Genomic DNA, 26,955 nt, shown 5'->3' on the forward strand with positions numbered 1-26,955 from the left:
TTTATTTTAAACTCTTTCTTGGGGGAAATATAATATACACTTAGAAAAGTACATAAAACAAATGTACAGCTTAGTGAGCTATTATAAAGTGAATTTTGTAGAAAAACCATGCAGATGACAAAATGGAGCATTGTTTGTACCCCAGAAATCTTGTGCATGATATTTTACCATCAAATACCTCTTCTTTCTGCCAAAATGCAACTGTTATTCTATATTTTATAGTAAGCATCTCCATATACTTATTTATTTATTTTCTACTATAACAAGCATTCCTAATCACATAACGAAATTTGACTTGTTTTGGAATTTTGTTTAAATAGAAGCATACTGGTAGTATATATTAAATTGGGAGTATATTTTATTTGGCTTCTTTTTCTCATTATGATAGTTTTGAGATTTATACAAATCGTGTATTTTTATTGATGTATAGTGTTAATTCTATGAATATACTACAATGTATGCATTCTGTTGAAAATGTGTTAGTTTGATCAGGGCTAGTTTGTTAGTTGTTGCTTGTGTTATTTCATTCTGGCTGCTATAGCAAATTACTTTAGGCTGGGTCATTTGTAAACAAAAGAACTGTACTGCTTACAGTTCTGAAGGCTGGGAAGTCCAAGATCAAGTTTCCAGTAGATAACAGTGTCTGGTGAAGGCCTGCTCTCTGCTTCAGAGATGGTGCCTTCTAGTTGTGTCCTCACATGGTGGAAGGGCAAAAAATCTCCCTTAGGCTTCTTTTATAAGGGCACTGCTATGGTTGGTATGTCTTTGTCCCCTCTAAAACTCGTGTTGAAATGTAATTCCTAATGCAACAGTGTTGGGAGGTGGGGCCTCATGGGAGATGTTTAGGTCATGAAGGCTCCACCTTCATAAGTGAATTAATACCACTATACAAAGGGACTGTGGGAACGGGCTCACCCTTTCTTGTTCTTCTGCCATGTGGGGACACGACATTTGTTCTGCTTTCCTTTCTGTCTTCCACTATGTGAGGACACAGCAAGAAGGCCCTCACCAGATACCAGATGCTAGTGCCATGATCTTGGACTTTCCAGCCTTCAGAACTGTGAGAAATATATTTCTGTTGTTTTTGAATTACCCAGCTTGTGGTATTTTGTTATAGCAGCAAAAAAGAACTAGTACAGGTACTAATCCCATTCATGAGGGCTCTGCCTTCATGACCTAGTTACTTCCCAAAGTCCCCACCTCTTAATAGCAACACATCAGGGATTCAATTTTAACATATGATTTTTGAGGGACACAAACAATCAGGCCATAGCAGGGCTGTTACAAAGCTTCAGTGAATATTGTTATATATGTCTCTTGATGTACATGTACATGCTTTTCTGTTCAGTATGTATTCAGAAGCAGAATTTGTCCCCTCCCTTTTATTTTATCATACTTTTGTATCTCCATGCTTTCTTCTAGGTATGTTCTTCTGAAATATATTTCAGTTCACTAATTCTTCTACTGTATCTAATCTTTGTTTAATCCAACCACTAATTTTTATTCTCAATTATTGCATTTTTTTACTTTTATAATTTATATTTAAAAAATCTGAGTTCTCATGTCTCTGTTCTCAGTTTAAATTTTCAATCCTTTCCCTTATCTCCCAGAAGCTAGTAAACATAGTTATTTTTAAATCGATGTCTAAAAATTTTGACATCTGGAGTCTTGTAGTTCTATTTCTATGCTTTGTTGTTGCTTCTGTTTCTTGTTCAAGTTGCCTTATTTGGACCAACTTTCATGCATCCCAGATACTATCACACTATCTTAAAACTTTTTTTTTTTTTAAGAAATGTGGCTGAGTGCATTGGCTCATGCCTGCAATCCCAGCACGTTAGAAGGCCAAGGTGGGTGGACCACTTGAGGCCAGGAGTGAGATCAGCCTGGCCAACATGGCAAAACCCCGTCTCCACTAAAAATACAAAAATAAGCTGGGTGTGGTGGCACACACCTATAATCCCAGATACTTGGGAGGCTGAAGCAGGAGAATAGCTTGAACACTGGAGGTGGAGGTTGCAGTGAGCCAAGATTATGCCACTGCACTCCAGCCTGGGTGACAGAGTGAGACTCTGTCTCAAGAAAAAAAAAATAAAAAAAGAGAAATAATGTGAAACTTGAGGTAATGTTATTTTCCTTTCTCGAGTATTTTCTGTTGCTTCTTCCAGGCATCTGGGAACACTAGCAATCTGAGATCATCATAATCCAGTATTAGGATTGAAATTTTCTGGGTCGCCAAAGTGACACTGCTGAGCTGCAATCTTTGTGAAAGCTGTTATACTTCCAATTCACCCCATGAATCCTAGGTGCAATTCCCTAGGGTTCCACCTCAAAGTGTAGGATTATTACTGGAGCCTTACCCTGGACTGGTCTTAGTAAATCACTTTCAGCTGTCTGAAATAGTGCATTAAATCCAGAGATTATTTTAGGTGTACCGATTTTTACAAATCTAATAAAATAATATTCTTCCTTTTCTGTTTAAGAACCCACTCATATGCATATTTCTTAAGTTAATGCTGATGAAAATTAAAAGAAACTTGGTACCCATTTTACATGTAATCCTCCTCCTCCAAGTCAGACTTTGAAGGTTGATAGCACTATCAGGTATTTCAGCAAGGTAGAACCACCTACCTGATCTTATGAGAAGAGTCTTCTGCTGCTGCTGTCAAAGGAAATTCAGTAGAATTTGGAGATTCAGAGTATTCATAGTCTTATGAATTCCCCAAAGTGTCTCAATTTCTAGATGTAACGTTCAATAATTTTCGCAATTCATACATCACAGGCATCAACCAATTAGAATGGACACCTGATCAGTTAGTATGTATGCTCACCACCATTAAGTCTTCTGTCAAATGTCACCCTAATTTAAATTTTTAAAAATTGTGTATATTTATGAAGTACAATGTATTGTTTTCATATGTTTGCATTGTGGGAGATTATATCAAGCTAATTAACATGCATCACCTCATATACTTAAATTTTTGTAGTGGAAACATTTAAACTTTTTTTTAGCACTTGCAATGTACAATACATTATTGATTATTGTTAATCCTGTGCAATAGTTCTGGAAAACTTATTACTCCTGTCTAATTAAAACTTTGTACCCTTTGGTCAACATCTTCCCATTCTCCACTCCCTTCTTCTCACCTTATAACCCCAGCCTGTGATAAGTACCATTCTACTTTTTACTTCTATAAGTTAGACTTTTTAAGGAAAAAGTAAAACAACAAATTAAAAGTGAAATAAGCCAGACACACAAAGACAAATGCCACATGATCTCACTTATATTTGAAATAAAAAAATGCTACCCTCTTAATATTATGGCTACTTCATTTAAAATTTTATCGTAGGCTGGGCACAGTGGATCATGCCTATAATCCTAGCAATTTGGGAGGCTGAGGTGGGTGGATCACCTGAGGTCAGGAGTTTGAGACTAGCCTGGCCAACAGGATGAAACCCTGTCTACTAAAAATACAAAAAATACAAAAAAAAAAAAAAAAAAAGAAGCTAGGTGTGGTGGTAGGGTGCCTGTAATCCTAGCTACTTGGGAGGCTGAGGCAGGAGAATTGCTTGAACCCAGGAGGCGGAAGTTGCAGTGAGCCGAGATTGCACCACTGCACTCCAGCCTGGGCGACAGGGCAAGACTCCATCTCAAAAAATAAAATAAAATTTCATCATGCTCCAGATCCTGGAACACCTTATGCCTCTTATTTTACTTTAATAGGAACATCAACTTATAATATATCATTTGTTTAAAAATTATGTTTGTTTTTATTGTCTGTATCTTACATTATAACATAAGCTCTATGTAGGGCAGGGATTTTTACTTGTCTTGTTCACTATAATATTTTCTTAATAAATATTTGTTGAAAGATACCAAATACTGCCCCAGTTAACCTTTATTTACATGAAACAGCTATTCCATGTATTCCAGCTATTTTAAGCAGAATTGGTTTGATGTAGGGGACTAGGTTCTTACAAAATTCTTGGCTACAAAAGTGCACTCTAGGCTAGGCTTCAAGAAAGGACTCTCTAATCAACACTGTCAAACTGGTCCATCAGGATTACTGCTAACTCTGCTACATTTAGGAAGGTGATGAGTGACAGCAGTGAGGAGGCCACCACTGGAACTTTAAAGTTGACTTGAAGACCATATCTAAAATCTAGAAATAAGAGATTCACTGCCATTCCTATAACTATCTCTCAACACTCAACAGTTACAATAGTGACTAGACATTGGAATGTTGCTGCAGCAAAACCCAAGGTTTCCAAATCTTCCTTTTGGCAACTAGCAATGGCCAAAGTGGCAAGATATCTCTACCTCACTTACATTTTTCTAACTCGTGTCTGGAATCCTTGATTTTTTAGTGTTCTAGTAACTGTATTATAGGCAGGCACACTACAAGGACGTGGGAATGGATGCCATGTGTTATTTCACTGTATCTACTACCTCGATTGTATAAAGTAGGGTGTATGTATCTTACATTTCATCATCTGTCAAGGGCTGTTATTCCAACATCACTAATCCCTTTCAAAAAAAGGGGAAACTTATTATGCAAAGTTAGTATAGTTAAACAATGCCTTCTTTCCACTAAATTGCTTTATTAAACTTTGGACAATTCTTTATGGAAAGATGTCTTTCTTGATCTATCTGTTGTGGAATCATGGTTGAAACCAGTTGACAGTAATGATACTTCCCCCGCCTGGTTATGAAAGTGACTATTTGTTAGCAGAGGCATACTAAGAGGGAAGGGGAGTGAGATAAGTCTGCCTTGTGGAGAGATTTTATCATTAGCATTGTTTAGAAATGCTGACACACAGTGATAATAAAAAGCAAACCAACTTTTAGTCAGCTTTATTATTTAGGTTCTTTACAGAAAGTATACCCTTTAGTATCTGTACCCAGGGCAGTTACTCTACTGCCCCACCCTTGATACATCACTACTTGTTAGTATTGTTAGGGTTACTATTTCTTTTTTTTTTTATGTGATAAGCATCATTCTAAATATCCTATGTATATTAACTTACTAATTCTTTTTTGTTGTTGTTGTTGTTACTGGAAAATTCTTTTTTATTATTATACTTTAAGTTTTAGGGTACATGTGCACAATGTGCAGGTTAGTTACATATGTATACATGTGACATGTTGGTGTGCTGCATCCAGTAACTCGTCGTTTAACATTAGGTATATCTCCTAATGCTAACCCTCTCTCCTCCCCCAACCCCACAACAGGCCCCAGCGTGTGATGTTCCCTTACCTGTGTCCATGTGTTCTCATTGTTCAATTCCCACCTATGAGTGAGAACATGCGGTGTTTGGTTTTTTGTCCTTGCGATAGTTTGCTGAGAATGATGGTTTCCAGCTTCAGCCATGTCCCTACAAAGGACATGAACTCATCGTTTTTTATGGCTGCATAGTATTCCATGGTGTATATGTGCCACATTTTCTTAATCCAGTCTATCATTGTTGGACATGTGGGTTGGTTCCAAGTCTTCGTTATTGTGAATAGTGCCACAATAAACATACGTGTGCATGTATCTTTATAGAAGCATGATTTGTAATCCTTTGGGTATATACCCAGTAATGGGATTGCTGGGTCAAATGTTATTTCCAGTTCTAGATCCCTGAGGAATCGCCACACTGACTTCCACAATGGTTGAACTAGTTTACAGTCTCCCCAACAGTGTAAAAGTGTTCCTATTTCTCCACATCCTCTCCAGCACCTGTTGTTTCCTGACTTTTTAATGATCGCCATTCTAACTGGTGTGAGATGGTATCTCACTGTGGTTTTGATTTGCATTTCTCTGATGGCCAGTGATGATGAGCATTTTTTCATGTGTCTTTTGGCTGCATAAATATCTTCTTTTGAGAAGTGTCTGTTCATATGCTTTGCCCACTTTTTGATGGGGTTGTTTGTTTTTTTCTTGTAAATTTGTTTAAGTTCATTGTAGATTCTGGATATTAGCCCTTTGTCAGATGAGTAGATTGCAAAAATTTTCTCCCATTCTGTAGGTTGCCTGTTCACTCTGATGGTAGTTTGTTTTGCAGAAGCTCTTTAGTTTAAATAGATCCCATTTGTCAATTTTGGCTTTTTTTGCCATTGCTTTTGGTGTTTTAGACATGAAGTCCTTGCCCATGCCTATGTCCTGAATGGTAATGCCTAGGTTTTCTTCTAGGGTTTTTATGGTTTTAGGTCTAACATTTAAGTCTTTAATCCATCTTGAATTAATTTTTGTATAAGGTGTAAGGAAGGGATCCAGTTTCAGCTTTCTACATATGGCTAGCCAGTTTTCCCAGCACCATTTATTAAATAGGGAATCATTTCCCCATTTCTTGTTTTTGTCAGGTTTGTCAAAGATCAGATGGTTGTAGATATGCGGCATTCTTTCTGAGGTCTCTGTTCTGTTCCATTGGTCTATATCTCTGTTTTGGTACCAGTACCATGCTGTTTTGGTTACCGTAGCCTTGTAGTATAGTTTGAGGTCAGGTAGCGTGATGCCTCCAGCTTTGTTCTTTTGGCTTAGAATTGACTTGGCAATGCGGGCTCTTTTTTGGTTCCATATGAACTTTAAAGTAGTTTTTTCCAATTCTGTGAAGAAAGTCATTGGTAACTTGATGGGGATGGCATTGAATTTATAAATTACCTTGGGCAGTATGGCCATTTTTTGTAATATAAGGTTTTCATCTTCTTCTCTAAGTAAATCCATGAAAGTAAATTTTTAAAAAAGAAAATCTTCACATTGCTTGTAAATTTTATTCCTAGGTATTTTATTCCCTTTGTAGCAATTGTGAATGGGAGTTCACTCATGATTTGGCTCTCTGTTTGTCTGTTATTGGTGTATATGAATGCTTGTGATTTTTGCACATTGATTTTGTATCCTGAGACTTTGCTGAAGTCGCTTATCAGCTTAAGGAGATTTTTGGGCTGAGACGATGGGGTTTTCTAAATATACAATCATGTCATCTGCAAACAGAGACAATTTGACTTCATCTTTTCCTATTTGAAAACTCTTTATTTCTTTCTCTTGCCTGATTTCCCTGGCCAGAACTTCCAATACTATGTTGAATAGGAGTGGTAAGAGAGGGTATCCTTGTCTTGTTCCAGTTTTCAAAGAGAATGCTTCCATTTTTTGCCCATTCAGTATGATATTGGCTGTGGGTTTGTCATAAATAGCTCTTATTTTTTTGAGATACATTCCATCTATACCTCATTTATTGAAAGTTTTTAGCATGAAGGGGTGTTGAATTATGTTGAAGGCCTTTTCTGCATCTATTGAGATAATCGTGTGGTTTTTGTCATTGGTTCTGTTTATGTGATGGATTACGTTTATTAATTTGCATATGTTGAACCAGACTTGCATCCCAGGGATGAAGCTGAGTTGATCGTGGTAGATGAGCTTTTTGATGTGCTGCTGGATTCGGTTTGCCAGTATTTTATTGAGGATTTTCGTGTTGATATTCATCAGTGATATTGGCCTGAAATTTTCTTTTTTTATTGTGTCTCTGCCAGGTTTTGGTATCAGAATGATGCTGACCTCATAAAATGAGTTAGGGAGGATTCTCTCTTTTTCTATTGTTTGGAATAGTTTCAGAAGGAATGGTATCATTCCTCTTTGTACCTCTGGTAGAATTCGGCTGTGAATCTATCTGGCCCTGGACTTTTTTTTGGTTGGTAGGCTATTAATTGCTGCCTCAATTTCAGAACTTGTTATTGGTCTATTCAGGGATTTGACTTCTTCAGTGGTCATTAGAGAAATGCAAGTCAAAACCACAATGAGACACCATCTCACACGAGTTAGAATGGTGATCATTAAAAAGTCAGGAAACAACAGATGCTAGAGAAGATGTGGAGAAATAGAAACGCTTTTACACTGTTGGTGGGAGTGTAAATTAGTTCGACCAGTGTGGAAGTCAGTGTGGTGATTCCTCAAGGATCTAGAACTAGAAATACCATTTGACCCAGCAATCCCATTACTGGGTATATACCCAAAGGATTATGAATCATTCTAATATAAAGACACATGCACACGTATGTTTAATGCAGCACTGTTCACAATAGTAAAGACTTGGAACCAACCAAAATGCCAAACAACCATAGACTGGATAAAGAAAATGTGGCATATATACACCATGGAATACTATGCAGCCATAAAAAAGGATAAGTTCATGTCTTTTGCAGGGACATGGATGAAGGTGGAAACCATCATTCTCAGCAAACTAACACAAGAACAGAAAACCAAACACCGCATGTTCTCACTCATAAGTGGGAGTTGAACAATGAGAAGACATGGACACAGGGAGGGGAACATCACACACTGGGGTCTGTCAGGGATGTGGGCCTAGAGGAGGGACAACATTAGGAGAAATACCTATTGTAGATGACGGGTTGATGGGTGCAGCAAACCACCATGGTACATGTGTACCTATGTAACAATCCTGTAATTCTGCACATGTATCCCAGAACTTAAAGTATAACTTTAAAAAAAAGAAGAAAACCTGTGTAAATTTAGAAGACTGATGTTAAAAAATAGATGTAGAACAGTGAGTCTCAACTATAGCTGTACATTAGTAAAAGCTGGGGATCTTTTAAAAAATGTTGACCTCTCAGTGCTACCATCGCTTATTCTAATTTATAATTGGTCTGGAATAAGGCATAAGCCTGGATATTTTCTTTTTAAAGCTTCCCTCAGGATGCTAATGTGCAGCCAGTGTTGGGAACCGCTGCTGAAGACTACTTTCAAACTAGTACAGTGCATCTGAGCTGAATTTTAAGTTTTAAGCATGGATGTTTGCAGATAGGGTTAGCGGAACATTGTGCTAGTGTGCATTAAGTGACCAAAGCTTCCTAGAGGAAACAGCCTTTATACATGGAATAGGTTAGAGCAGCAAGAGAGATTGTTAACATGGGCAGCTTCAATGAAGGTTTGCAATTGGATGGCTATGGGAAAGCAAATTTAATTGGAAGGGAAGGAGTTAACTAGGAAAGGGTGGCAACAACTTGGGAGGGATTTGGAAGTCCCTGAATTATGGGAAGATTATCAGGTTATGTGTCAATAATCAAGGCAATGGACTCAACTAAACTATTAGTAGTCTCAGGAGCTAACTCCCATCTAGAGCTCTTTCTAAAGTTGAGTGTCAGGGCCAGACATGTATTTAGGTCAGTGATACTCAACCTTGGATATACTTTAGGATTATATGGGGAGCAGTAAAAAAAAAATCCTAATACCCATACCCCAAACTTCATAGATTCAAAATTAATCAATCTGGAGTGTAGTCCAGGGAATTGATGTTTTCTGTTTTTGTTTTATTTCATTTAAAAAATATCTACAGGAGGTTACAATCCACAAATACGGTTGAGCACAACTGACCTAGGTGGATCACAAAGACCTACAAGGATTTTCTTCACCAAATAAAACAGCTTTTCTATGTGTTTTTCACAATATTGTCCTCCTTTCCTGCAACGTGAAGTTTTATGAGCATCAGACTTCCCTGACAATCCTACCCCGACCCTAACTCAACAGTCTTTTATGCTAGTGTCATACCCTCCTTAGCATTTATCATGATTTGACATGGGTAAATACATCATAACCTACCTAATTCTCTCCATCTCCACTGCTACCACTCTAGTCTCAGCTACCACTACCTCCTGGTTGGATTGCTGCTCCTGCCCTTTCTCCTTTTACTGTCTATGTCAACACAGCCACTGAGTGGCTTTAAAAATGTATGTCAGATCATGTCACTGCTCTGCTTAAAACTTGCCAATGGCTTCTCATATCATTCAGAGTAAGGGCCAAGTACTTTTTATGACCCACAAGGTCCTTTATGACCTGAGTCTTCCCCTTGCCTCTCTGAGATTCTATTTCTGTGCCCCTCACTAACACAGTTCTGGTCACACCGGCTTCCTTGTTTTTATACATCAGATACACTCCCACCTGAAAGCCTTTGCATTTGCTGTCTTCTCTGCCTGGGATGCTCTTTCCTCAGATATCCATATGTATCATTCCATCTCTTCCTATTGGTCTTTTGTTAATTCATGCCTTACTGGTGAAGCCTACCTTGATTTCCGTATTTAAAATTGCAAATCTTATGGGCCAAAGATCTTAATAGACATGCCACTAAAGAAGACACACAGATGGCGAATAAACATGAAAAGATGTGCCACATCATACATCATCAGAGTAAGTCAAATTAAAATAGTAATGAGATGCCACTACTACACTACCTATTAGAATGGCGAAAATCCAGAACACTGACAACACCAAATGATGACAAGAATGTGGAGCAACAGCAACTCTCATTCATTGCTGGTAGGAACGCAGAATGGTACAGCCACTTTGGGAGAAAATTAAACATACTTTTACCATACAATTCAGTAATTGCACTCCTTGATATTTTCGCAAAGGAACTGAAAACCTGTGTCCATGTGAAAACCTTCACACAGATGGTTATAGAAGCTATATTCATGATTTCTATAACTTGGAAGAAACCAAGATGTCCTTCAGTAGGTAAAGAGATAAAGTGTGGTACATCCACATGATGGCATATTATTCAGTGCTAAAAAGAAATGAGCTGTCAAGCCATGAAAAGACAGGGAGAAAACTTAAGTGCGTATTACTAAATGAAGGAAGCCAATCTGAAAAGGCTACATACTGCATGATTCCAACTACAGTCAGCCCTCGATATCCACAGGCTTAGCATCTCTTGATTCAACCAACTATGGATGGGAATATTCAGAAAAATAAAACAATAAAAAGAACAATACAACAATAAAAATAACACAAATGTAAAATCAATACAGTATAACAACTATTTACATAGTATTTACATTGTATTAGCTATTGTAAGTAATCTAGATAATTTAAACTATATGGGAAGTTGTGTGTAGGTTATATGGAAATACTATACTGTACCATTTTATATAAGGGGCTTAAGCATCCATGGATTTTGGTATCCTGGGGGCGGGGGTCATGGAACCAGTCCTCCTTGGATACCAAGGAATGATTGTATATGACATTCTCGAAAAGGTAAACCTATGGAAATATTAAAAGGATCATTGGTTGCCAGGATTAGGGAGAGATAAGGATGAATGGGTACAGCATAGAGGATTTTAGGGCAGTGAAATACTCTGTATGATACTATAATGGCAAAAACATGTCATCATACATTTGTCCAAACCCATGGAATGTACAACACCAAGAGTGAGCCCTAATGTAAACTATGCATTTTGAGGTCATAATGATGTATCAATGTAGGGTCATCAATTGGAACAAATACATCTTTCTTATGGGGCATCTTGATAATGGGGGAGGCCATGCATGTGGGCGAGCAGGATGTACATGGGTTATTTTTCTACTGTCCTCTCAATTTTGTTGTGAACCTAAAATTGCCATAAAAATAAGGTCTTAAAAAAATTACAACTCTCCATGCTTACACGACTCAACCTATCCCCTTGTCTCTGCTTTATTTCTATTCATATCACTTATCAACATCTGACATATGCATATCTGTTTATTGTTGATGGTCTATCTCTCCCCACTAGAATACAAGCCCCATGAGAGTGTAGAAATTTGTCTATTTTGCTCATCGCTAATCTCCAGAATCTGGAAAATTACCTGCCACATAATAGAGGATCCATCAAAATTTCTTTGTTTGAATTAAAAGCCAAAGTACTGGGTTATAATTTCACTGTAAAAATATGCACAGGTTTTCTCATTAAGGGGAAAACTGACTAACACTTATTGAGTATCCACTAAACACTATGTTATGTGCTTTTCATGTGTTCTATTATTTAATTCTCAAAACAATTCTCAAAACATTCTCAAATGGAATAGGTATGATTGTTATGCCCATTTTATAGATGAGAAACTGAGGCACAGTACAGCTAGTAACTTTGCTTAAGGTCAAATAGCTTAATTTGTATTGGTGATGCTAGGATTTGAATCCAAATTTATCTGAATTACAGGGTTGTATAATTTTTGTAAATAACCTCCCTGCCAGAACTAATTATTATTTAGTAATTAACTTACTACTAAAAGAAATCGTTATTAGAAATTAGCTTACCAAATTAGTTCTTATTTTAATGGGTTTTGAGGAGAGAAAGGGGTAAGGAGGGATTCAAACACAGAAAGGAGAAGTTTCAACTTGTTTGGCTGATGAGTTTCAGGGTAGCACTTAGGGATAGCAGGCTTTGGTGGGAACAGACACCTGTGGGGGAGAGTCAGAGTTAGTGTCACCAAAGGAATCTTCTCCTTCACAGTTGGACTTATCACTTAGGCTTGGCATTAAGGCTTTGGTGTGTAGCCCAGAACCAAAGTAGAGACATTCCAGTCCCTCATAGGGGAGTTAAAGGACTTGCAACTATTTTAAGATGTGAGATAATAGATATGTTAATTTGCTTCCTTTAGTCATCCTATGATGTATACATATATTAAAACATCACATTGTACCTCATAAATATATATAATTATTATTTGTCAATTTTTTGAAAAGGCTAGAGATACTGTTCTTTTGCCTGCACTGGGTCCCACACATTATAGCTTACATTCATCTCCTGCATCCTAGCTCTGTGCTTAACCTTACAAAGGGGCAAGGGCTGTGGCAATGGATTTAACAGTTCACCATCTTTTGCCCAGTCTTGGGGTAGCAATGAGACCTTTAGAGGTGCTAAGCACTAAGGTTATTCCTCCTCTCCCCCTACCATAAAAACATCAAACCTTAAAACAAGTGAATGAAAGTTTTAAAGTTCTCTGATTTTCTCCCATATAATGAAATCAATGATTTTTTCCTTTATTTATCAAACACCAATATCTTTCAGAAGTGTTCCTCTTAGTAAAGGGATCAGGTGGAGGGTAGCTGATTTGCTGGTGCCTTAAGTGGTGCTCGTGTACCTTTAGGTAATCTAACACTTTGGGGTATGTGATTAAAGGGGCAAAACTTTCCAAAATGATTTCCCTGCCTGCCACAGAGCTGTACATTCATGAGCTCTTCTTGGGGATAAAGCAAGGACCTCTGTTAACATTCAAAGGCAGTACTGCTATACACATGACAACCCATTGCAAACAGAGAGCAAAGATCCAAGCGGCTGGAGCAAAAGGAACATCAAGTTTGAAGGGTTAGAAGAGAGGGGGGAAAGGTTTGAAGTGTGGTTTGCTGGTAGGAAAGAGAGAGCCTAAGTGAGATGAATAAGTGGGAACTTTTGGGCAGCCAGAGGGAGGCCTGAGTTCTCAAAAGCTGGGTACCAAAAGGAAGTAGGAGCAGAATCAAATTGACAATTTTGGTAAATATCTCCTCACTTTGGTACTGATGCAAGTGGAAGGGCCTTTGTGGCATGACAGCTAGTACTTCAGAGAGGGGCTAAATAGATCCTTCATCTTGTCTCTGTATTTCTGCACTAACCTAGGAAAAGACCAAAGAGGCAAAACTGTGACCTTGCAAGGAGATAAATCCAGAGTTTCATTCACCCCACCGATTCCTGGCCCTCGCCCTTGCCCATTCTTCACACCTAACTCAGTATAAAGTGAGAGTTTTCATGATCACTGAGGATCTTAGCGGGACAGGAGCAAAGTGCCTTGTAGAATTGGAACACACAGGTAGGGAGAGGCAGCTCCTTAATGGGATACTATCAAATAATGAGTTTAATAAACAAATCCCATAAAATCAGTGAAACCCCCAAAATAAATTTGAAAATATTTGGATGTCTAAATTCTCTTTTAACCAATGGCAACATTGAGAACTGATTTCTTATTCCACCATTGCATGAACGCTCAATTTCGCTGGAAGTATGTTCTCATCTGATCTATATTCTACAACATTGATATTTCTCTTTTCATTCACTCTTAAGCCTATTTGGAGTAAAGACTGCCAACTGTGTCATATTAGCAGTGGCTGTGAAATGGACTATTTTCCACTAGTGGCTAAGATGAGACCAGAATATGGGAAATAAAGCTTGTTTTAAAAATTCAATTTGCAGTAGATGTGTATGAATAATTTATGTGTCCTTACTTTGTAACATAATAATTAGGGTACCATTGATTTATTATAAAAAGTTAAAGTATGTTTAATGATACCATTTATCTGTACATTCAAAATTAAAATATAAATCAAAGGTATTATTAAATATAACTTTATCTTACTATACATTTCAAAGTCCATGAGTTATTTTATTCCAATGTTCCTAATCTCTTCATTCAGCTAAAAAAAGAGAAGACTCTAAGAAGTGACATGATAAATAATTTAAAGCATAACATTTTATGCCATAATCCTGACAATAGAAGTAAAAGACGATGTAAAGTGGCAGAGGTTCTAAATTGCTGAAAAGGTATTAGAATTCTTTTTTTTTTCCTTTATTATTATTATTATTATACTTTAGACTCTATGGTACATGTGCGCAACGTGCAAGTAAGTTACATATGAAGTTTTGGTGCATGAAAGAGAAAGTTATGCTTATCGATGATTTGTAATTGAAAGATTAAGAAAGATTCAAAATTGATAATGGTTCTGTTGATTTGTAATGAATTCATAGGATCACTGTTGTGTCTGCAGCTTGTGACCATGACAAGAAAAAGAGAAACAAATTTGAGTCCTGGATGTCACATAAGGAGATTGACTCAGAGGACCTGAGAATGTGTCTGCAGTGATTCATGATGGAGTGGCAATACTAGGAAGAGGTGAATGAAAAATATCAAGATCCAAATCCATACTTTCTTCTGTAAAATATTGTATTTTATACCCAGCATTTTCACTAAATGTGTCTGGTTATTATTTTTAGCTTATTTTTTTTGGAAGTGTATACATAATATTCTTTAATAAGTGATCATTTGACTTAGAAACAGTGTTGTCAAAAAATATCTTGAGCCAATAGACAAATGGTAGATACAGGAAATTTCCAATACACATGGCTAATAATTAAAATACATGTCACACAAAGAACTCTTCCAAGTTAACAAGAAAATAGTATGTAATTCAAATGAAAATGAGTAGAAGATATGAAAATCTAGTTCAGAAAGAAATAAATCCAAATGGCCAAAATTAATAACTAAAGAAGCACCTATCTGGATCTTTATAGAAAGCATCATTCTATGGCCGGGTGCGGTGGCTCACACCTGTAATCCCAGCACTTTGGGAGGCCGAGGCGGGCGGATCATGAAGTCAGGAGATCGAGACCATCCTGGCTAACACGGTGAAACCCCGTCTCTACTAAAAATACAAAAAATTAGCCAGGCGTGGTGGCAGGCACCTGTAGTCCCAGCTACTCGGGAGGCTGAGGCAGGAGAATGGCGTGAACCCGGGAGGCAGAGCTTGCAGTGAGCCGAGATCGCGCCACTGCACTCCAGCCTGGGTGACAGAGCGAGACTCCATCTCAAAAAAAAAAAAAAAAAAGAAAAGAAAAAAGAAAGCATCATTCTAAGCTTCCAAAACTGTATTTCTGTTTTCATACTTGTGCATAGCATTTTTCTTTTGTTCAATTTATGGCTGTTTCAGGTTTTTTATTCTTAAAACTGATTTAATTCTAATTTGTTCATATTTCAGTAATAAATCTAGCATCAGACTCTCTTTGATTCACTGTTAATCAAGTCTGCCTTTTTTCAAGTGTTTGGCCTATGGCTAAGTTAATATTTGTTCAAAATACCACTGAAAAAAGAAACAGCCACAAAAACTGCAGCCCAGATGCATGCCAATGGCAAAAATTGCCAGGGATTGAAAGCATGCTTCAAAAAATAATATCTCGCAAATGAATACCTTTCTGTTATCTGTGGTTTTTATGCTGTTTATATTTACATGTGACCAGCCACCACACCAAATATTGTTTGAACTATCTGTAAAAATATAACTCAATAATAGAACACTCTGTCTGCAACTTACTGTCAAATTATTCATAAAGCAAAATAGTATGTATAGTAAGTTTTAAATTTATGTATATGTGTGTATACATAATTCCCCCAGACATATGCATGTGAGATGAAGAAGGGAAAGAGAACAGACATATGTATGGGAGAAGGTGTTAACAATGGGTGAGTCTGACTGAAATATATATAGCAGTTTTTGAGTTCTGTATATTTGAAATTATTTTTAGCTTATTAATGATACTATAATAATAGCTAGTTGGTATTTATCTCCAAGGCATTCTAAACACTTTGCAGGCACTTCTTTATTATTCTGCACCATATCCTTGTCAGGTGACAATATTCATCACCCTCTCCTCTCAAGACAATGGGAGAGAAAAACAGAGATAGCAGACAAGGAACAGATGAATAGCAGAACCAGGATTTTAAAAAAAACAACAGAAAAATTTCTCAGATTTTCTGATTTCTACTCTAGTATATTCTGCATGAAGCTTTGCTACTTTGCTTCAGTGTATATGATCTAAAACCACCAGCATGTAGTAAAAATCCAACACAGTATAATTTTATTTTTTGAAAGTTAATTCGTGATGTTTTTGACAAGTGCGAGTTTTCTTTGGTACCTTCATGGGAAGTGAATAACAGTTACCCAGATCCCTGAGATGTTGTTTTATATTATAAGAAGTGCTGATTCATATTGGGGGTGGGTGTGAAGCTAGGGGTTGGGGGCAGTTCTTATCACAGGCTGCCCCCATATAAATGACTTATGACATTTTTAACTTAAGCTGCCCAAAGTGGGTACTTTTAAAGAGTAGGGGCTTTGAAACTTTGTTAAAAGATCTTTGTTTTAAAATTCTGAGCAGATTACAAGGCCATCTGTCCATGACATGAAGTGATAAATAAATCTACCCCTTGTGTTTCTTCTTGTTCTGTAACAATGCTTTCTAGTAAAACACAATGCTTTTTGGATTAAAATATCAGCTACTGAGCATGGCTGAGGAAAATAATGTTCTGGTTAATCCAGAATTCTTGTTAATAAAAAGTCACAGGCCTATGACTGTTTTCAAATACTAACAAAGACAGCAGTAGATAGTTGACAGTAAATTGATATTAAGGATACTTAAAATTTTCTCCTTCAGTTAGAAGGTGCTACACAATCACACAGTGTTGTCAGGGCATCTTAATGAAGAGAGTTTTCCTTGTGCCACAAATGAGCTGAAGTGACAGCTGACAGTTCAATTGCTAGAACTCTGTATAAGAGGTTTGATGTAGAAACACACAGCAATAATTCATTGCCTTATGGAGAAGCCTTTCTTTAAAACTGGCCCCAACTTCTCAGTGTCTTAAAAGCACTCATGTCAAAATCGGAAACCTTAACCTACAGCATTGCTATGTGAATTCCAAGTCCAATTTAAAGCATCATTGTAGAGACATTATTGGCTTCTGATGTAGCAAAACCATTTCCCTAAGTATCACATGCTTTTTTATTTTTATTTTTATTTTATTATTATTATACTTTAAGTTTTAGGGTACATGTGCACAATGTGCAGGTTAGTTACATATGTATACATGTGCCATATTGGTGTGCTGCACCCATTAACTCGTCATTTAGCATTAGGTATATCTCCTAAAGCTATCCCTCCCCCCTCCGCCCACCCCACAACAGTCCCCAGAGTGTGATGTTCCCCTTCCTGTGTCCATGTGTTCTCATTGTTCAATTCCCACCTATCAGTGAGAATATGTGGTGTTTGGTTTTTTGTTCTTGCGATAGTTCTGAATTGCTGCTTCTTTTTGTTCTATGATTGGGATTTTCTTTTATTATAATGCAAAGGATTTTCTTCTTTTAGTGATAAAAGCCCAAACTACAATCAATTGATTTAGAAGTCTGTTTATAACTGACGTTACTCTTTCTAGCAAATGTGCTGATGCTTAGTGATATCTGACTTTCCTTTGACAGGGTGATTCTTGGTGATTATAAAAATAAATAAATATTGACTTCCTTTCTTTGAGGGTGACAGAGGTTTTTCAGTCTGAGGCTTAGTTTTTTCCTGCTTTCTTCAGAAACCCAAGCTGATGGAAGAGTTGCTTGCCTCTCTAAGGAATAAAGCAAAGGTAAAGGGATTTAGCTGAGATATAAGTAGAAATTTTCTGACAATGTAGTAAAACATGGGAATTCATTTTGTTAAATAAAGCTGTGAAATATTAGACAGGGATCTCCCCTTCACCAAGAAGTCAATCAAGGCTTGAGATGGGAGAGGGGAATACCAGCGCAACGTTGTATCTGGTCTGTACTTCCCTTCTAATGCTTGATTCTGTCACTTTCTCATGTCAGGCCTGCATAGAGAAATGAGGAGGATGAAGACAGAGGACAAGGTAACATATACTATGTCCTCATGACTCTAGGTTTTGAAAACAAATACCTATGAAGCTCTGTCATTCCCACTGAGGTAAATATAATATCCTTAGCCTGACATTTGAAGCACTTCACAATTTGGCACCAATCCATTTTTTCCAGGCTTTTCTCTCATTCATCTTTTCTAGAGATGTTAGGCCACAAATCATTGTACAGTCTCCTTTTCTCATAAAATGCACCACAACTTTCTGCCATACACATTTACTTGGACTTAGACTTTTTGGCTCTCCCACTATTTTTTTTTTTAACTTGAATCATACCGCTCTCCTCTCCTTTACTTAGTCCCTGCCATACTAGTCTCTTTTCTCTTCTTCTTTGTTGGACATGCCCCTGCCTCAAGGCCTTTGCACTTCCTATTCGTTCTGCTTGCAACACTTTGTCACAGATACAGGATGGGTTTATTCCCTCATCTTCTTTAAGATCCTCCTCAAATCCCAAATTTCCAGTGAGGCCTTCCTTGACCTCCCTATTTCAAATTACCATCTTCCTGGCCCACTCTGTATCACCTATCCTGCTTCACTCTTTTCATAAAGCTATTTTCCATTTTCTGCTGTATCATACCATTTGCTTACATATTACATTTCTTTTCTGTTCTCCATTGCCACCAGAATTTAAGTTCCATCTGGGAAGAGATTTTTGCCTATGTTCTTCATAGCACCTAGAAACAGGGTGTGACTTGGTGCACTCAACAAATATTCAGTGAAAAAATGAATTAATTGACGCTATGCTCTCTGCCTGAAATTTCCCCTCTTCATGTATATCTATCTTTTAAGCCACCCTCAGATGTCACCTCTTTCATGAAGCCTTCTCTGATTTCTCCCAACATTGCCTTTCCCTCCTGTGACTCCCCACAATTTCTTCTGTTCAAAGTGAACTTACTGAATTTTCACCTGTGCTGTGATGACCCATGAGTTTTCTTCTTGCTTCTGGTAAATATTCGCTTCCCAAGGACAGCTCTTGTATTGTTATTGTATTAGTCCATTTTTACGCTGCTATGAAGAAATACCTGAGACTGGGTAATTTATAAATGAAAGAGGTTTAAGTGACTCACAGTTCCACATGGCTGGGGAGGTCTCAGGAAACTTACAATCATGGTGCAAGGCAAAGGGGAAGCAAGGCACATCTTACATGGTGGCAGAAGACAGAGAACGCACAAGGGAAACTGCCACTTTTAAAACCATGGGATCTCTAAGAACTCACTCACTATAACGAGAACAGCATGGAGGAAACTGCCCCCTTAATCCAATTACTTCCCTCCTTCAACACTTGGGGATTACAGGTCCCTCCCTTGACACGTGAGGATTACAATTCGAGATGAGATTTTGGTGGGGACACAGAGCCAAACCATATCAGTTATCCATGCCCCTTTCACAAGGACTTAACTTCAAAAGCTCGTTTAAGAGTTCTACTTCTGGGATGGCAGCATGAGGAGCTCCACAGACCCGCTCCCTAGTGAAGCAAGCATAACTAATGAAAACTAAAACCAAAAATAAATAAATAAATAAATAAATAAATCTGAAAATTGTCCTAAGGGCATACAGCAGGAAATATTTATTTAAAAACATCTAAAACTCAGTAAGAGCAATTAGAATCTTTGGCACTCTATTCGTGATCCACTTCCTCTTTCACCCCTCCCCAGCTCAGCTTGATAGAAGCTTTACTCCAGGTGGATGTGGCCAAGAAATCAGGACTCTCTCTCTCCTCAGCTCCAAATCCAGGGATATGGTAATTTACTGGTAGGGGCAAGACACCAGCATTTCTTATCTGATCCAATTTGGAGTTGAAGATGCTGAATTCCTGGTGTGTGGCTGAGAATGGAGGGAGCCCTTCCTTCATCCAGCCCACATTCATAGGGTAGAAACTCTACACAAGGCATAGGAGAATTAGAATACTGGAGATGCAGCTACGCTTGCTCTAGCTCACTTGTAGGGCAGAGGTTCCATGCTGGGAGAGACAAGCTGAGAAGATCAGAAGCTAACACTCCTGCCCAGTGCTTGGAGTATGGCTCAGAGATTTTGCTCACATGAAGAGACAGTCCATAAGAACAGACATTTCTGAAGCTTTCCCAAAAGACTTTATTGAAGCAGAGTGTGAAGAAGTTCAAGCCTAAAAGCCTCTTTAATATAACAATGCAGATTTTCGTAGTTAACAAATAGGAGGCTGGTAGCTCCTTTTAATTAAGAACAGCAAGCAGAACCATAGCATAGCTAGTTCACTAGGGAAAAGCAAGGAAAGACACAGCTAAAAAGAGCCCTCTTGGGGTCAGAACAAACCTCAAAAGACTGGCTCAAAAACTAGTCCTGCTCAAATTTAGCTGGATTAGGCTGTGGAGCAATGCTGAAAACAATAGAGAAATCAGCCCCACTTAGTGGAGCATAACAGCTGGATGTGATACTAAGGCACACAGCCTAACAGAGAGATTAGGGAAAGAGACTAAGAGAGCCCTGCTAAAATCACAGTCATTCCAGGACAACTGACTATATGCCTAAGGTGGTATCCTCTGAAGAATGACACCAAAATCTACACACTATGAGAAAAAGAGCTTTCATTAAAATAGCCTAGCTAAGTCACAAAATAAACAAGCAAGTGAAAACAAAGAGAAGCCTCAGAGAATGGAGAAGGGAATCAACATCTAGAGTTACAACAATGGATTGCCTAAAATATCCAGGTTTTAACAAAAATTACAAGATACGCAAAAAAGAAAAAAACCAGAAAATGTTACCCATATACAGGAAAAATAACACCTCAGGCAGCAGAAACTGCCTGGTAGATGGCGAAGTTCTTATATTTAACAGAGAAGACTTCAGAAAAGCCAAAATAAATATGTTTAAATAAATAAACTATGCTTCAATAAGTAAAGGAATCCCAATAAGATAAAAGCTGATTTTTCATCAGAATCAATGGAGGCCAGAGGCAGCAGGATGACATATTTAAAGTGTAGAAAGGAAAAAAAAAGACCCCTATCAATCAGGAATCACAGATTCAACAAAACAGTCTTTCAAAAATGAAGGCAAAAATAAAATATTCCAAGATGAACTAATAATGAGTTTGTTGCAAGAAGAGCCACTTTATGAGAAATACTAATTGAGATTCTTTAGTATAAAAGCAGGTGACCACACAATGTAGAGTTGCGCCATGTTATCTGTGGAGGATTCGTTCCAGGATTCCCTGAGGATGCCAAAATTTGTGGATGCTCAAGTTTCCAATATGAAATGATGTAGTGTTTGCATGTAACCTACCCATATCCTCCTGTATACCTTAAATCATCTCTACATTATTCCTATAGTAATAACTAATACAATATCTGCACATCACTTCATTCACAAGGATTCAATGTAGTACTCAGTGCATGGCAAATTCAAATTTTGCCTTTTGGAACTTAGTGGAATTCTGTTTTTTTTCCTCTAATTATTATTATTATTATTTTCTGAGACAGTTTCACTCTTTTTGCCCAGGCTGGAGTGCAATGGTGCAATTTCGGCTCACTGCAACCTCCACCTCCCAGGTTCAAGTGATTCTCCTGCCTTAGCCTCCCAAGTTGCTGAGATTACAGGTGCATGCCACCAGGCCCGGCTAATTTTGTATTTTTAGCAGAGATGGGGATTCACCATGTTGGCCAGGCTGGTCTTGAATCCCTGACCTCAGGTGATCCATCCACCTCAGCCTCCCAAAGTGTTGGAATTACAGGCATAAGCCACAGTGCCTGCCCTCCTCAAATATTTTAAATCTGTGGTTGGTTGAATCCACAGATGTCAAACCCATGGTTGTGGAGGACTGACTCTAATGTGAATCCACATGAAAAAACAAAGGTAATTATGTAATTTTGAAAGGCAATATAAAAATATTTTCCTTTGTTCTCTTTACTGATTTAAAAAGCAATGGTATAAAGTCATTGTTGTTGCCTTATGACATATAGAAATGTAACATACTTTGCAATAACACAAATGAAGTGGGTAGGAGCAATGTTGTATTAAAGTAAGAATATGGCACCAGATGGTAATTCAGATCCATGAGAACAAATGAAGAGATTCAGAAATGGTAAACAAGGTTAATAATACAAACTATATAACATATATTTCCTTTCCTTTCTTCTCTCAGCTTCTTTAGAAGACATAAAATTATATACAGTAATAATTATAACAATGCATTATTGGGTTTGTAACAGACGTAATATGCATGACAATAATACAAAAATGGAGAAGAGGGAACAGAGCTATATAGGACTAGCATTTCTACATATCACTGGAATTATGTAAATATAAATCTGAAATAGATTCTCATAAGTTAAGATGTATTTGGCAAGCCCTAGAGCAACCAGTAAGAAATAGTTCAAAAATATAATAAAGAACTCATAAAAGGAATTAAAATGTTGCACAGAAAACATTACTTAATGCAAAAGAAAGCAGTAAAGAAGGAATAGTGGAAGAAAAAGACATGAGACATAGAGAAAGTAAAATGGCAGATGTAAATCCAACTTTACACACACACACACACACACACACACACATATGCACACATACACTCACATTTTTGCTTCTTTCATTTTGGCCCTAGGGAAATAGGAGAATGATGAAAGTAGAAAAAAAGGAGGCCTAAATTGAAAATTTGAACTTCTCTATGTCAATTTTCATTGCTGATGTATATATATTAGTCTGTGTACTCCAGTGTGTAGGTAGTATGCTATAGTGGAAAAACCATAGGCTTGGAAATAAGACAGACAAGACCATAAACAAGTTACTTAATCATTCTAACTTCTAGTTTCCTCAACTACCAAAAAGAGATGAAATAATTTACCTGGCAATATTGTTGTGAAGATTCAATCTGTGATTCCCAAACCTGGTTGATAATTGGAATCCACAAGTATTTAATGAAACTTAAATTTGCCTCCCAGTCCAGATAGCAAACTCCCTGGTCCCGCTTACAAAAAATCACCACTGTTGTCAGTTTCTTTTTCTCTTTTTTTTTTATTATTATACTTTAAGTTTTAGGGTACATGTGCACAATGTGCAGGTTAGTTACATATGTATACATGTGCCATGCTGGTGTGCTGCACCCATTAACTCGTCATTTAGCATTAGGTATATCTCCTAATGCTATCCCTCCCCTCCTCCCACCCCACAACAGTCCCCAGAGTGTGATGTGCCCCTTCCTGTGTCCATGTGTTCTCATTGTTCAATTCCCACCTATGAGTGAGAACATGCGGTGTTTGGTTTTTTGTCCTTGTGATAGTTTGCTGAGAATGATGGTTTCCAGCTTCATCCATGTCCCTACAAAGGACATGAACTCATCATTTTTTATGGCTGCATAGTATTCCATGGTGTATATGTGCCACATTTTCTTAATCCAGTCTATCATTGTTGGACATGTGGGTTGGTTCCAAGTCTTTGCTATTGTGAATAGTGCCACAATAAACATACGTGTGCACGTGTCTTTATAGCAGCATGATTTATAATCCTTTGGGTATATACCCAGTAATGGGATTGCTGGGTCAAATGTTATTTCTAGTTCCAGATCCCTGAGGAATCGCCATACTGACTTCCACAATGATTGAACTAGTTTACAGTCCCACCAACAGTGTAAAAGTGTTCCTATTTCTCCACATCCTCTCCAGCACCTGTTGTTTCCTGACTTTTCAATGATTGCCATTCTAACTGGCGTGAGATGGTATCTCATTGTGGTTTTGATTTGCATTTCTCTGATGGCCAGTGATGATGAGCACTTTTTCATGTGTCTTTTGGCTGCATAAATGTCTTCTTTTGAGAAGTATCTGTTCATATCCTTTGCCCACTTTTTGATGGGGTTGTTTTTTTCTTGTAAATTTGTTGGAGTTCATTGTAGGTTCTGGATATTAGCCCTTTGTCAGATGAGTAGATTGCAAAAATTTTCTCCCATTCTGTAGGTTGCCTGTTGACTCTGATGGTAGTTTCTTTTGCTGTGCAGAAGCTCTTCAGTTTAATTAGATCCCATTTGTCAATTTTGGCTTTTGTTGCTATTGCTTTTGGTGTTTTAGACATGAAGTCCTTGCCCATGCCTATGTCCGGAATGGTATTGCCTAGGTTTTCTTCTAGGGTTTTTATGGTTTTTAGGTCTAACATTTAAGTCTTTAGTCCATCTTGAATTAATTTTTGTATAAGGTGTAAGGAAGGGATCCAGTTTCAGCTTTCTACATATGGCCAGCCAGTTTTCCCAGCACCATTTATTAAATAGGGAATCATTTCCCCATTTCTTGTTTTTGTCAGGTTTGTCAAAGATCAGATGGTTGTAGATATGCGGCATTGTTTCTGAGGTCTCTGTTCTGTTCCATTGGTCTATATCTCTGTTTTGGTAGCAGTACCATGCTGTTTTGGTTACTGTAGCCTTGTAGTATAGTTTGAGGTCAGGTAGTGTGATGCCTCCAGCTTTGTTCTTTTGGTTTAGGATTGACTTGGCAATGCAGGCTCTTTTTTGGTTCCATATGAACTTTAAAGTAGTTTTTTCCAATTCTGTGAAGAAAGTCATTGGTAGCTTGATGGGGATGGCATTGAATCTATAAATTACCTTGGGCAGTGTGGCCATTTTCACGATATTGATTCTTCCTACCCATGAGCATGGAATGTTCTTCCATTTGTTTGTATCCTCTTTTATTTCATTGAGCAGTGGTTTGTAGTTCTCCTTGAAGAGGTCCTTCACATCCCTTGTAAGTTGGATTCCTAGGTATTTTATTCTCTTTGAAGCAATTGTGAATGGGAGTTCACTCATGGTTTGGCTCTCTGTCTGTTATCGGTGTATAAGAATGCTTGTGATTTTTGCACATTGATTTTGTATCCTGAGACTTTGCTGAAGTTGCAGTTTCTTGTATGTTCATCGAGCACCTGAGGAACTTATGTAAAAATGAACAAATTGTATTTTGTTTTTATTTATTTATTAATTTATTTGATGGTCTTACTCTGTCACCTGGGCTGGAGTGCAGTGGTGCAATCATAGCTCACTGCAGCCTTGAACTCCTAGGCCTCTAGCAATCCTCCCGCCTCAGCCTCTCAAGTAGCTGGGACCAAAGGTGTGAGCCACCATGACCAGCTATTTTTTAAATTTTTTGTAGAGACTGGGTCTCACTAGGTTGCCCAGGTTGGTCTCAAACTCCTGGCCTCAAGTGATCCACGTCAGCCTCCCAAAGGACTGGGATTATGGGCATGAGCCACCACGCCCAGCTAAATTGTATTTTAAAATTAATTTTAATTATTTTTGAAGAGGAAATGTACTGATATGGTTTGAGAGAAGAAAAATGAAAGTATAAAATGTACTCAGTGATATATCTCCCTTCTATCTCTACCCAGTACAACCCTCTCCCCACAGGTAAATAATATGATAAATTTCATGCCTATTTTTCCAACCAAATACATATTATTCTTCTCCTCAACTTTTTTTTTTACACAAATAGAAGCATTCTATGCATGTTGTTCTGTAACCTGTGCTTCTCCTTTAACACTACACCTTGCAGGTACTTCTATATCAGTACATAGAGTTTCCTCATTTATTTTTCAAGCTGCATAGCACTTCATCATATGGATGTTTCATAGTTCATTTAATCAATGTCCTAATGATAGATACCTAAGTTGCTTTTTGATCAAAGCAAGCATTTGTTAAATGGAAGTAATAGATGCACATAGTGAATATTTCTAAGTGTAAAGTGAATTGTCTTAGTTATTCGTGCAGTAATGCTTTGTAACAACCCCCTCCTCCCAACACAAGGTATAAGTGGCACATAACAATAAATATTTATGTTTCTTGCTCACAGGTCTGTAAGTCCATTGGGGTTTAACTGAGCTCATTTGGGCTTGACCTAAAGCTATGGGTTGCTTTCAGATGTGCACCACATATCTCATTATTCTCCTTGGACCCGGAGCTACCCAGGACTATTGGTGGATGGCAAAAGCACAAGAGGCCAAGCTGCTAACATCAAGTCTGCTAATATTTCTTTGGTCAACTCTAGTGGAGTGGGAGGTATTCAAAGTCTCAAGTTAAAGAGTGTAAATGTACAGTTTTTTAATAGTGATGGTGTGAAGAACTAGAAACAATAATCTAATGTCCCACATAATACATAATGAAACATAAATTGGCCTCTCACCCCCACATTGCCAATCACCTCCCCTTCCAACAAACAACCATTATTGCCAGTTTCTTCAACAAACAACCATTATTGCCAGTTTCTTGGGTATTCACCCAGAAATACCTTTGTATATATGAGTATGTATATATCTACAATTTTAATAGATGTTGTCACTTTGCTCTCCAGTGTGGTTGCACTAGTTGACATTCTAGATAACTGAATGAGAGTGTCTATTTCTTCACATGCTTTCCTACATTGTATGCTATCAAACATTTATTCTTTGCCATTATGGTCTAGGTTGCAGTTACTTCTCAATTTATGTGTGCCCATTTGCATTGTTTAAACATGTAGTATCTATTCATGTCATTTGCCTATTTTTCTATTGGGTTGATTTTTTTCCCCAATTGATTTGTAAGAGCCCTTTATATGTTTATAATTTTCCCTTTGTTTAAGGAATTTCAGTTTTTCTCCCAATTTATAGTTTGCCTTTTGACTTTGTGTATGGTGTTTTTTTTTTCTTTGCAGAAATTTTGTGTATGGTGTTTTTTTTTCTTTGCAGAAATTTGTACATAGTAAAAAGTATCAATCTTTTTCTTTTTGGTTTATGGATTTTGAGTTTT

The sequence above is a fragment of the Pongo pygmaeus genome, chromosome X (assembly GCF_028885625.2).
Source record: "Pongo pygmaeus isolate AG05252 chromosome X, NHGRI_mPonPyg2-v2.0_pri, whole genome shotgun sequence".
Lineage (NCBI taxonomy): Eukaryota > Metazoa > Chordata > Mammalia > Primates > Hominidae > Pongo > Pongo pygmaeus.